The following is a 12701-nucleotide window of genomic DNA, read 5'->3' as shown; positions in this document are numbered from 1 at the left end:
CTGTTGCGCTGTGCTTATGTACGATATTTTAATTTATGTCCTGAAAGCCTGGACGCAAAAACAGGACAGCGTCGTCCGACACTAGTTAGCGTCGAATGATGGTATTTGGCCTGTCGAGTGCCGCCACAATAGTAACGCTTGGACGATTTGCAAATGGTTCGATGTTCGCAGGAAGTAACAGAGTGAGAGACTAATAACGAAGAAGCGAATAAAGTCACAAGCAGAGCAGCAGGTGGCCGACAGTTTCCGGCGAACCAACGAAGGATCTGAAATTACGAGTAACCATTGTGTGCCAGAACGAAAGCTGTCGTGGGATCTTTCGGGCGGTCTCTTTCATCTTTTCCAACCCCCTTTGGACACCTCGGACGCCCTCTAGCGCATATTATGAGACGCGACACCCCCGCTTCGTTGGCCATGTGATCGTTTCTTCTCGTACAATTGGAACGAAAAGTATGTTGACAAGATACCCACCGCTATGTTACCACCGGTGCGGTGTCGGTTCTTACAAAACCGTAAAATCCACTCTCACGATCGTCAAACATATCGGTCGTTTGCTCTCTTTTCACTCGTTTCACGAGACATAATCGCTCGCTTAATTGTTCACGGTAATCGCGTAAACGTTTTCAATGCGAATAAAACGGAAAAGTTTCTTTCGTTTTATCAGGAAATAACAGTCGCAGGACGCTTTTTGTTTTACATTATCTCGTCGAATTACGATCCATTTTGTTATGTCGTGCATTTTGTTGCGTTTCACAGACTTGGTTTCACGTTTGTGCGAAGGTACATTGTTGCGAGAAACGCGTTTGCGAAAGAAAGATACTTTCCGGACAACCTAATAGAACGATAATCATAGAAAGAGACGATGGATTTCTATCATCCGAAAGTTCTCTCGTCCGAACAGTTACGTCTCTTCTTATCGATTCTCATGAAGATTACAATGTAATAAATACGCGTTAGTTCGACTTGCGTCGAACGTTGCGTCGATTTGGTAGATGTAGCAAAGTTGAGAAAGATCGCGGCATACGGACGACCGAAAGATGAAAATGGAACGGTGTTCTGAAAGCAGGACTTTGCTTCGATGAACATCTATGAGGCTAGGTGTCAAAGGTGCCGATCGTTCGCTCGCTACTCGCTCTTTTTAGACGTGGTTCGCGTGTTAACGCTTTGTATGGTCGGGATCGAATGCACCTTAAGAAACGCGCGTTACAAAAGCATCTTTGGTGTACAGGTGATGCACGTGCGTGCTAAACTTGATGTCAATATTATGTGAATATCTTTTTATACAAAATTCTTTACCGCGTCGAGAGAAACATTTTTTGTATTTCCATTTAAAGATTTAATTTTTAAGAAATTATCCGGGAAATAGACCGAACAAATTATTCGATTTCGGTTAATTATTTAACGGAGACACGCGATTATTAATTGTGGAACCTTTAACACTCCGATTTTTAATTGCGAATATCGACCGGCAACTCCAACTTATTCTCATCATACCTCGACTTGCAAGTTTTTAAGCGTCAGATTTTAAACGCTACAATGGACGTGTAAATAATAATATTAAAGTCGTCCAAAACAATCTTCATTCATCTCAGAAGCAATAGAATTTTGATTACAATATTTATATCAATTATAATTGAGTAACGTGTGGAATTTTTTAAAACATTCATTGGCATGCAAACTACTCAGTACTATTTTTTATTTATAGCTTCAACGAGTGCGTTAATCTGCAACAAAATACTTTGCCACGTTTGAAATATTTTTTCCTTTGAAAATAAGTGGAATATTCGTAAATCATTGATTGATATACAGATTACGGAACAAGAAAACAAAGGTTATCGATTCTTCTTTCCTCGTCGACCTTCCAATCTGCAAGACGAGCTGCTTTATTTGCTACGATTATTAAGAACTAAATCTTTCCACTCGAAGGTAATAAAAATGCTAAACGCAATCGAAATATTCAAGTAGAACGTTTCAGCCGAATATTAAGACAGCCGTTAGTACAGCTTCGCCGATTAATATTGCCACGAAATTAATAAAAGTGTTTTAAGATGTATAAATAAATCAGAGGAACAGAGCTGAAAAAGTGACAGGGGCTGGTGTACTTTCTCCGACAGAGACAGCTCGCTACTTTTGTATCCAGATACCATAGATCGTGTTCGTAGATGGTAGACAGCGGGTGGCATCGCCGAGTTCTAGTCTTCTTGTCGACATGTACGTTGCATGAGTTTATGAATTTATCGGGAGCAAAATCGGCTGCCAGGTGACTGATGATCATTTCGTTTGGAAACCGTTTCGTATCGAGCCTACTGCCGGAAACAGGCCAGAGGAGCCTCGTTTCTTCATCTTCATCTTGACAATTCGCTTCTACGACTCTCGTCCTTTTATTTCGACGGTTCTCCGTCTATCCTATACCTTTCCAGGTCGTTGCTTTCTCTTAAATCCCGATGGTTATCGATTGCTATTATTTAATTTCATATAATCGTATTCTATCGATTTAATGCGTATTTAGTGTCTTTTTGAGCAAATGAAACCTAATTAGTATCTTTCGAACGAGATTTACGATAACAAAAATATTTGCTAACCGATCGATCGATTAAAATCATTTAACGATGGATATTTGTAATTATCGTAAAATATATATTCTACGCCAACTTTTATGTTTCAGGAAATTTCCAAATCGTCTTTTAAAAATAATTATTTTATCGATTGAGCATAATTGCTCTTATTCTTAAACTTGAATTTTCTTTCATATTTAATGATTTCTTTTTTTTTTTTTGAATAAATAACATTGACGTTTGATTTCTCTTATTAGCGGTGTTTTGATTCGAAGAATGTGGAAAACTAAAGCGTACGTTGGCAACGCGATAATCGATACACAAAAAGATGATCTCATCGTTTTCATTTTGGTGGACGATAAGTTTTGATTTGTTACGTTATCTAGGCAATTTGTAAGCGAAACCATCTGCCAAAACATTGATCCTATTGAATTAATTTTACCAACAGACATTGATTTATGACGAACAAGGGTGCACACAGCGATATACCTGAAGACTTGCTACCTGCTATGGTCAAAGAAGGAACTTTCGCTTCCAACGAGTATGCCCAAAATCTTATTTATCGTTAACCTACGTTCTATTTGTAAGCGATATTACTTCTTGTTTTACCCCGGCATTTCCGTGTTTCCTAAATATCGAAAGAGTAGCGACTACTCGATCTACATTTAACGAATAACTTGGATGTTTTTATTAAATATTTTTTCAACGATCATTTATTATAAACGAAAATTGTCTTTCCTCGCCAATCTTTAATGCCATATCCGGAATTCTTCTATTTCAATTTCATTGTCACGAGATTCGACGATATTGTTATAACGTTCAAATTATCGGACGTTAAAAAGCCGATGTAAAACGCCGTAGAATCGGAGATTTGTAATTTCTACGAAGAAAATGATTCCATAGATACGATAGGAACATCGAAGTAAAAAAATGTTCAGGTAATAGTTCTCAAAGTTTTTAATTCGATAGTAGAGCAGCTGCCTGTTCGGTGAGGCATCTTCGGAATGTTTAGCTGTGAAGCCATCTAACTGCATAGTTATTGCATACTTCTGATCAGATTGAAATAGTAATCGAAATGCATATCTCTGTGTCATCTTCGTGACACGAACATCCATCATTTTTGAGCAACATTTCTAAGATCGCAGATTCTGAGCTGTTGCTGCAATTCCATTAGAAGCAACCGATGTTGTAAAATCTTTTTAGCTTTTGCGTTTAACGCATTTACGCAACTATAAATTACACAACTACGAATATAACGGTGACGTTTGAACGATAATTTGCTATGGACAATCAATAATTTCAAATTCGATACATGCACGGCGTAAAGGTCTGGAAAATCTAGCAAACAATTAGAATTTAAATTAATATTTAACGCTCGTATAAGTATTAATAAATCGTGGAGCCGTATTTGTTACTGACATATTTATGTACGCGCGTTATTAACTACGTTTCTTGTACCGTTCCGATCTATTACAGACGAACTAACTAAAAAGAAATGCTATTATGATCGTTGTACGGTCAAGTATTCACGATAGAATATTCAAAGAGGAAGATGAGTAGTCACTTTGAGTAGCTTACGTATGTAGATGGACGAACACGATAACTCGCTTCTATCCGTACGACCAGCTCCTTCTCACGCTAAAGGCAGCCTGATCCCTTGTAAGATACGTTGCATTTTCATTTCAATTTGTCGGTAACACTGGTCATTCATCGATAGGAATTCACGCGAGAATTAGAAAAAGATTAGTGCCGCGCGTACGAAACGTGCCAGACGATATTTACCAAGGAACGCTGAGACGGTCAGTGTTATATGGTCGATGTTTCAGGATTCTCAACATCGTCGTACAGGCTCGACGTACATTGCGAGTACAATCTCGAGGACCTTAAATATCGACGGAATAATACGAGTGGTTTTTAGAGTTTCTTTTTCTTTCTACACGGGCAATCGGGTATCTATAAACCGACGTTCTCGACTCCGTGCGAAAGAAAAGAAAGACGACGGACTTGGACGTCCGTCTCTTCTGGAATTAGTTTAAATGGATGTAAGCGAAGGAAGAAATAAAAAAGAAAAAGGAAAAGAAGAAAACGAGAAACAGGTGGTATCTCTTTTAACGCTGCGAGAAGGAAGTTCTTTAAGGATGAAATTCCTACGAAGTGCAGTTGAGTCGAAAAGCAAGAGCAAAAGAAAAAAGAGCGAGCAGAGGTATCCAGCGACGATCATCCGGCTGTAGGACGACGTCCTGGCTCTCATTGTTCTGGCGATGAAGCAAGGAACGCTTAGAGGGAACATTGTGCGCGTTAGAAGAGAGGTTCGCACGACGGTAACCTGATCGACTTATCAATAACCGCGTAATTATAGTACCAAAGAGTTGGTAGAGCTCAAAACAAGCCATAATAAAACGTAGGCATCTTTCCCACAAGTAACCTTATATCCCTGATGAAGGAGACCCGTGCCGCGCCCGACGTCTTTTCAGCTTTCAGCCTTCGCCCGAACCAACGAGTCTCTTCAAGAAGATGGAGGCTGCGAGGTTCTTTGCTTTTCACTATATCTTTCCTCCTCTCGCTCTTCTCCGTTCCTCCTTCGCCTTGCGACGCTCTTTCGCTCCGTCCTCGTTGCTCCCCGTCGTTTACGAGCCGACTCATTTGGCCGCGGTTTCTCTTCGAGCCAACGTAAACCAAAGTTTTATGCTAGCAGACTCTATTGAAACCTCGTGTCCCTGTTGCTGCACTGTTCGTTGTTTTGGCCCCGCGGGCTTTGTCAGCGAATTAATTTATTACGACCCAATTATCATCGTGTTACCTGCTCCCTCTAAAAGCCTAACCCTCGTTTCCTGCTTTTACGAGCGTTTCGACCATTACGAATTTACTTCTACTGTATTACACAGGATCGACGCGCGTCGTAATCGAACCCGCCTTTCGATGGCACCTTTCGCTAAATCGCAACTTAGCAAAATCGATTTCACCGATTATAATTCGATTCTAAGTCAAAGAACGGCTCGTCATACGCGACAACAGGTACGTTCGATGCTCTGGATTTTGAACGCCCTCGGCTTATATTAAAGTTTGTCGACTTAATTTTGTCGAATGGAATGGCACAGTCGTCCCATAATCGTAGCTGTCACGAAACGTCATCTTAATACCATTAAACGGGAATCGATTTATAAATGGATAGGCTTACGAATTAGAATATCAGGTAGGCGATGAGTAAAAGTTGGAGCGAACGAAATCTTGGAAGGTGTACAGTTCGATGGTTCATCCGCGTAGAACTTGAGTGACAAGCCATGAGCCTTCGGGGTATGAGAAGACCCATCTTCGACTTTGCGGCACATCAAAGACGTTAATGCTCGCCTTTCTTTCTCTTCTTTTCCTTTTGTCTCTGTTCCTCCCGCGATCTTTCCTTCTCTCGCGTTAGTCTACCACGGTCTTCTAGCTCCATTTAATATCCCCACTAATATTCTTCGCCTCGCGTGCTCTCTTCCCTCGCTCTTTCCACCGATAAACTAACTTTAACAGTCCTCTAACCGGACGTGAGTACACAAGTACGTACGTACCTGCAAATCTTTAATTACGATAAAAATCTGTAATGCCAGTTCCGCGATTTCCGACAAAGTCTTGACACGATCTTTGAGAATACTTTTGCCGCAAGAATAAACGAGCATTTTCTTTTCGTAAAGAAAGTTCGTTTAAGCAAATTCGCGCAAGATATTTATATTAAAATTTGACGCTAAAACTACCGATAGTTAACACGAAGCTATTTCTACCAAAACCAGTGAAAATGACTGGTCTTTAAAAAATACGTAATAATAGAATATCTTTATATTTATTGATTTATTGCTTTCTTACGGAACGAATTCCATGTTACGTAGTACACTTTTGGTACTATTAATCCATCCGGGACTATGATCCCTAAACGACGATCGACGTATTTATAAAATTATAGAACCAGTCATTTTCGCTGCTGTGGTATTTCTAGCGTCAGCATCTGGCGATCTAGCCAGCATCTAGCTAGCATCTGGCGGTAAAAATTTTGAGAACGTGTGCGAAATTGTACAAAACTAGGAAACTGGTTAATTGGGGTTCGATAAACAGATTACAGGACCCTTTTACACTTTGACGAGTACCAGTCATTTTCACTGGTATTGGTATAAGTAGCCTCGATACGAAATTATTTTCAGTTCTTTTGTTTTCAAAAACAAAATAAAATTCATTATGTTATTCTTTTAGTTGTCGTTGCGAAAGTCATTACATCATCGCGGAAAAATATAACACGAAGTAGGAATTTGAAAATAAAATTGTAAAATCAATTAATTTGATTGGTGTGATAGTTTTAGTGTTAAAATAACGGTTGGTATTGCAATTTCGCTTTTTACGTATTAAAAAAATGTTTCTCTTTCTGTTGATTATTAATTATCGCGATTGTAAACGTTGCTACAGTTTTACATTTTCATATCGGACGGTGTAGCAAACAGTATTATTACGTAACGTTATATCGGTAAACGTACGAGGACCGATAAAAACGTATTACATTATGTTACGCTACACGCTGTATACGTAACGCTAAAGAAAAGCTTCTGAATTATCGTTTATTGTCGTGGAAATATTAAAAGAAACGCACGAAAAGTTTCATCGTTAGCCAAGAAATTGCCAGGAATTATTCACAAATGTTCTAGAAAACGTTCCTTTTTTTTTTTTTTTTTTACATATTATTCTCGTAATTTTTATTTTAAATTATATCTTCTGTATCGTATCATCGACACTTTCATGAAATATATATTTTGCTGTTATTAAACCGCGGATTTCTACGCATTTATGAGAATTTTAAAATTTGCAAAAATGCATAAAACGCGTGTAACATGGAAAAGCATAAAAAATATTCAAATTGAAGTACTTGTTACGATATTTAATGGGCGAAACAAATCGTCGCAGGTTCCTTGGTCGTGTTGATAAAAATATGGAATTGCATAAAAATTCGCGGTCTAGTCGTTGTACGTAATACGAAGACGATGGCAGAATACGCGCGAAAAACAATTACACGACGCGTACTTGATAATTCCAGGTGTAGGAAACTTGCGGATTGTTTTCTCGTGTTGTTTAAACTTTTTTAATGATGTAAATAGTAATAAAACGGTTGCGAAAGGAAGGCGGAAAGGCAATCCGCTAAGAAAGCAAACGATTCGTCGAAACGATCGGCGATGGTCCGGCGTGGAGCAACGAAGAATCGTATTAAATTCCAAGAGAATCCCTGGGCCAATAAATCTGTTTGCAATTAGCAGGGATCTACACGCGAACGTCGCTCGCCTGCGTGGACTCGTACGGGCCGAGGATCGAGAATAAATGACGTCATAAGAAATGGGGTCCTTGATGACCTCCCGTCGCGAAGAACGGGCTTGAGAATCGGAAAAAGAAGACGATCACAGTAAGTAAGAGCTGCGTTTGTCGCTATCCGTAAACAAAACTTTGTTAGACAACGTTTAAAAAATATGACAAAATTACGAAGAAGTTGGATAAATACCTCGACGAACATTTAGCGAACTCTCCGAAACGTCAATTTTCAACGAGGAATAAAAATAGGAAATTCTGTGTACTTTATTAACCATGTGTATTATTATCTTTTGCTATTTTTTTTATTTTTTTTCGCAATATAATAATAAGTCTATCTTTCCGATTTCAATTATCGTGTTACAATTTTAGCGCCACGTATCGTATTAACCGTGGCAAAAATACAGATTTCTGTTGCAAGCTGAAACAGGCAGCGTTAATCGTACTTGGACGATAATCGTTCGAATTTAATGGAAATGAGAATAATTCCGACAGCAAATATCGTTACAACATAGTTGGCCTTTATTGCACAGAACAGAAATTTTCAACAGAAACGTTAGAAACGTCGTTTCTTAAGAAACTTCGAGATAACGTCAAAATCCAGAGTATCTGTTTCACTTGATTTTCAAAATAAAGACAGCGACTTTCCTATAAAATATCTCGTTATCTCGCGCTACGTTTTTCTTCCGCTCGAAGAAGAAATCTACCGAGATCCGGCATTAATTAATAGAAACACGTAGCAACGATTCGAGCCGTTCGAGCGCAGAAGCGGCCAGGTACCTGTGAAACGTCCGTGCTCGTCGAACTTTTCCGTTCAGCCGAATATTACTATGTAGACCGCTGCGGACTCACCGGTTTCGATAAATAATCGGTGAGTCGAAAAGCGCAGCGGGACTTGATCTACGGCAGCCGAGGAGGAAAGTAAAAGAGGAAGAGCGTGGAAAAAAGGACGAAGCAGAGGACGCGTGTAATGGAGATATCGTGCTCACGTGGCGGTAACTCGCGCGACGCGTTATGCAAATAGGATTGCCCTTTACACGCCAAGTCGGATCGTAATTGGCTCTCGCAGAAATGGCCTTTCCGTCTTGCTACTCCGCTCCACTCCCTCTCCTCCCAGCCTTTTTTCTTTCTTTATCCCGCAGTTTCTCTTTCTGTCAGCATTTTCTCTTCTCCGTTGCTCCGTACCGACTAGCCGTAAGTTTGCGAACTCTGGCAAATTGACGGCCTTCGTCAGCGATATCGATTAGTGACCTCTAAGTATTCTCACGTTCAGGCGTGTTATACTTTTGAAATATCACACAATTGGCGAAATCGAAAGTTTCACAGCTTCGTTCCTTAAAGACGATTTCCTTAATTTGGTCTTTGACGATCGATACGTATCGCATGAAATAATAATCGATACGGTATCGGAACTAAATCGATTGTTTTTTCATATCAATAGACAATTGCGTTTCTTCGCATTTAGAAGAACGCGTGTTTTTTATTTATCTTCCTATTTACCATTTTGCATTTTATTATCAAGCTACAGCGTTAGAATTACAATAGAACATAGTGTTACATAGCCGAGGACGGATTCCATCGGAAACAGAATTGTGCTTTTTTCGCTGGTTAGGTTGAGAAAGATCGTACGTTGAGAGGTTAACGCGTTTCCTATTATTCGTTAGCCGTAGGAAAATATTCCATGTTTTTAATGTTACACTCTGTAGCGTTACTTTGAATCGCGTACGTCGCGTTCTGGCGCGATTTGTTCCGTTCATTCGAACAACATCGTAACGCACGCTTAGATACAACGTATATACTTTTTAAAAGAAACGTCAACAGCAAAATCGGTCGTATCTCAGTGCCAATAAGAAGCTCGAGATCCAGAAGCAGGAAGAATCGAGACGAATGTAAGAGGAGAAGTCCTCGATGTTAACGGAAGACACTTTACTCGCCGAAAACGTTCCGTTTGAGAAAGATCTAGCGTATCTGTTATTTATAGACAATCTATGCATTTATGGAGAATTAAAAATTGCAAAAATGCACAGGACGAGCACAGTAGAGAAAAGAGAATACTCGGAATATTGCTCTCTTATCGTATAGTACTCGAAATGAATCTCTGCTTACGTTACGTTTTCCTAGTTGCATCTATAGGGACACCAACGTGCGCAAAGTAAAAGATAAAGAATAAGGATAACGTGAAAACTACGAAGCGCGAAATAAAAGGTATAAAGTCTCTCCCTAAATTCGCATCCGTACGCGTGCAAGGAAGAACTTCCGTCTTTCATGCAGCTTTCCATACAGTACTTGGAATCGAACGCGATCGAACAAAAGATATAAACAACGGTGGGTGATCGAATCGTAAATGGCGACGCTTGGAACGCGAAATTATTATTAACAGGGATGAATCGTACGGTAGAGCGGGACTGGTGCGCGATCGCGTGTGCCTGATCCGTGAGATCTTAATTAGAACGCATGACTAGCGGATCTCGATCCTCCGCGTGGCTCCCGCGGTCACCACATTTTTCTCGGGGACGGAACAGCATCCGGTGGATTCCCGCGTGCAGTTCCACCGTGGCGCAATTAAGTTGCACGAGCGCAATTCCACTGAAAACGCAATTATGCCGGATCCTGACTGCACGATTAACGACCGAGCGAATTACCGACACTATTCCCTATCGGACTCTATAAATACGGGACGTTAATCCCACTAGAACGCACTACGAAATCCCTCCGATATTTTCAGCGGCTCAATTATAAATAATTTACTATTCGCTAGAATCGTATAGAAAATACAAGTGATGTACGCGCGCATAAATACGCGTGGGACATAGAACGGCGAGCGTATACGAATAAATGAAAATATCTCGGACCATTTAACCGATATTATTTTTTATTTACAAGGCTCGCGTTTATCATAGAATACTCGTGATAAATTGTACGGAAATAAAGGTGGCGCGAGACATTTTACGAACAAACATTTTCAAATTCGCAAAAAATTGAACGCAACGAATAGAGAGACGTTTGATTTTTAATACGCGAACGTTTACACTTTGATACAACACGCGATCTTTGGCGTGACTGTGAATATACAAAATGAGCCGAAATAGATCCAAATATATACGAGTCTGGTTTGATGAAAATTATTCCTCGTTTTATTTAATATCTACCCGTTTAAATACGCGTGTATCTACTATTTTTAGCCCAGGATACACCCAAAAATAAAAGCGTAACGTCGCGATATCATTTATATTATATATAACGAGATAATTTAATAAATCGACGATAACGAAATATTTCTGGAATATTTTCCGAGGCACGTAACGTTGGCGTTTCGCAAATCCTAATAAACAGATCCTTTAATTAATGAGAGTGTGATTACTCGCGCGTTCTTTTTTCTTCTATCGATAGCAAGCGTAACGTTAACGACGGATGATAACTAGCTGCCGCGTTAAATATTCACCGAACGAAATTACGCGTTACTTGTGATAAACTAGTCGAATAAAACCACGAAAAACAGCTGAATTTAATGGGTACTACCAGGAAAGATGGTGCGAAGACCTGCCGGGATATCAGCTGCACCTTGCCGGTGATTCTTAATTGCGTGGCGAGACTTTTCGAAACTTTTAATCGATCGTATAATTTCACCGCGTTGAAAGAAGAAATTTTATGACGACAGAGATGCTCATTACGTGGCCAGCCTCCTGCTCGTGTCCCGCAGCGTCTTGTGTGTGTTCACTGTTCTGTGTTCGCCAATGGGCCAGGTGTCGGTTCACGTCCACCGGGGATTCAAACTTAATTGTATCGTCCGGATACGTTCCATCTTTTTCCACTCCTTCTTTCTTTATCTTATTACTTACGAATCGACGACAAATTAAAGCGTCCCTTTAATTGCCTCTTTTCTTTCTACGTCGACGTCCAACTGATTTTGTAAACACGGTGAAATCAATTTTTGTCCGCCTTTCCACGTGTCTTGCGATAATTCCTTTTATTTGGCTGTCGTAACGAAAGAGCACGAGAAAACTTGTAACCGAGTTGTATACCAAAGAGCTATATGCTCGTGAACGACGACAACAACAATAATAATAGTAATAAAATAATAATATTATCGGTACGTGATCTTTTGAAACACAATACGAAAGTTTAGCCAGGCTAGAACTCACGATTGGACAACACGTGGTATGTACGTGCTCTTGGTACGTTTCTCTGTTCGAGTATTTTGATAAGGCAGCCGACTCTTGGTTTAACTGTATCGTTGTGCTCCCACGACACACAGCGCAACGACAGGATCTACATAATTAGCTCTGCTATTATTTTTTCAGGTAATCTTCGAAATGCCAGTTTCTGCGACACGTGTGCAATAAAAATATCTGTCCCTTTGGCGAACACGTGTCATCGAGGAATTAAGACTTTAAACGAGGATCGAGGGTGATTAGCAGAGAACGTAAGGATATCAAATATTAACAAAGCCTTGCGGAAATTTGCGTTTCGAAGCGTGTATCTTCGAAATATTCGAATACAAGTATCGGTTGTTATTTATCAGAAAGATCAAAGTACGATAAAGTAATATATCGAAGTAATTTGAAAAGTATTACATTTATGTCGAATCTTGTTCCTTGCAATTGTTTCTGTCTTATTATCTTTGAAATATAAAATAATTAGGAATATAAAATTACGAAAGAAAAAAAAAATGCGTATTTTATTCTCGACGTTCTACTATGCCTCCTACTTACCATCTTACTATAAAAGTAAACTAATTTCAACCGCCGTTGATGGTTGCGGAGTACGCGTTTGCGTGTTAAATACAAAGATCGTTGCGCGATGGTACGGGATTTTTGTAAAAGTTGA

The 12701-nt window shown here is 39.6% G+C and overlaps 1 long non-coding RNA gene across 4 annotated transcripts in view; it reads left to right on the top strand.

Annotated features, from left to right (window-relative positions):
• LOC125384907 overlaps positions 1 to 12297 on the top strand; it is a 32386-nt gene extending 20089 nt beyond the window's left edge. For 2 of the 4 annotated variants that reach the window (XR_007223762.1, XR_007223759.1), the window contains exons 2-3: positions 7829 to 7971; positions 12176 to 12297. This is a non-coding gene — a long non-coding RNA (uncharacterized LOC125384907). Of the gene's footprint in view, positions 1 to 7825; positions 7972 to 12175 lie in introns of all 4 variants that reach the window. The other 2 variants (XR_007223761.1, XR_007223760.1) reach the window with 1 other exon arrangement.
• Positions 12298 to 12701: the final 404 nt, after the last annotated feature.

This window comes from Bombus terrestris, chromosome 4 (genome assembly GCF_910591885.1).
Source record: "Bombus terrestris chromosome 4, iyBomTerr1.2, whole genome shotgun sequence".
NCBI lineage: Eukaryota > Metazoa > Arthropoda > Insecta > Hymenoptera > Apidae > Bombus > Bombus terrestris.
This window is presented reverse-complemented; position numbering and strand designations above follow the sequence as displayed.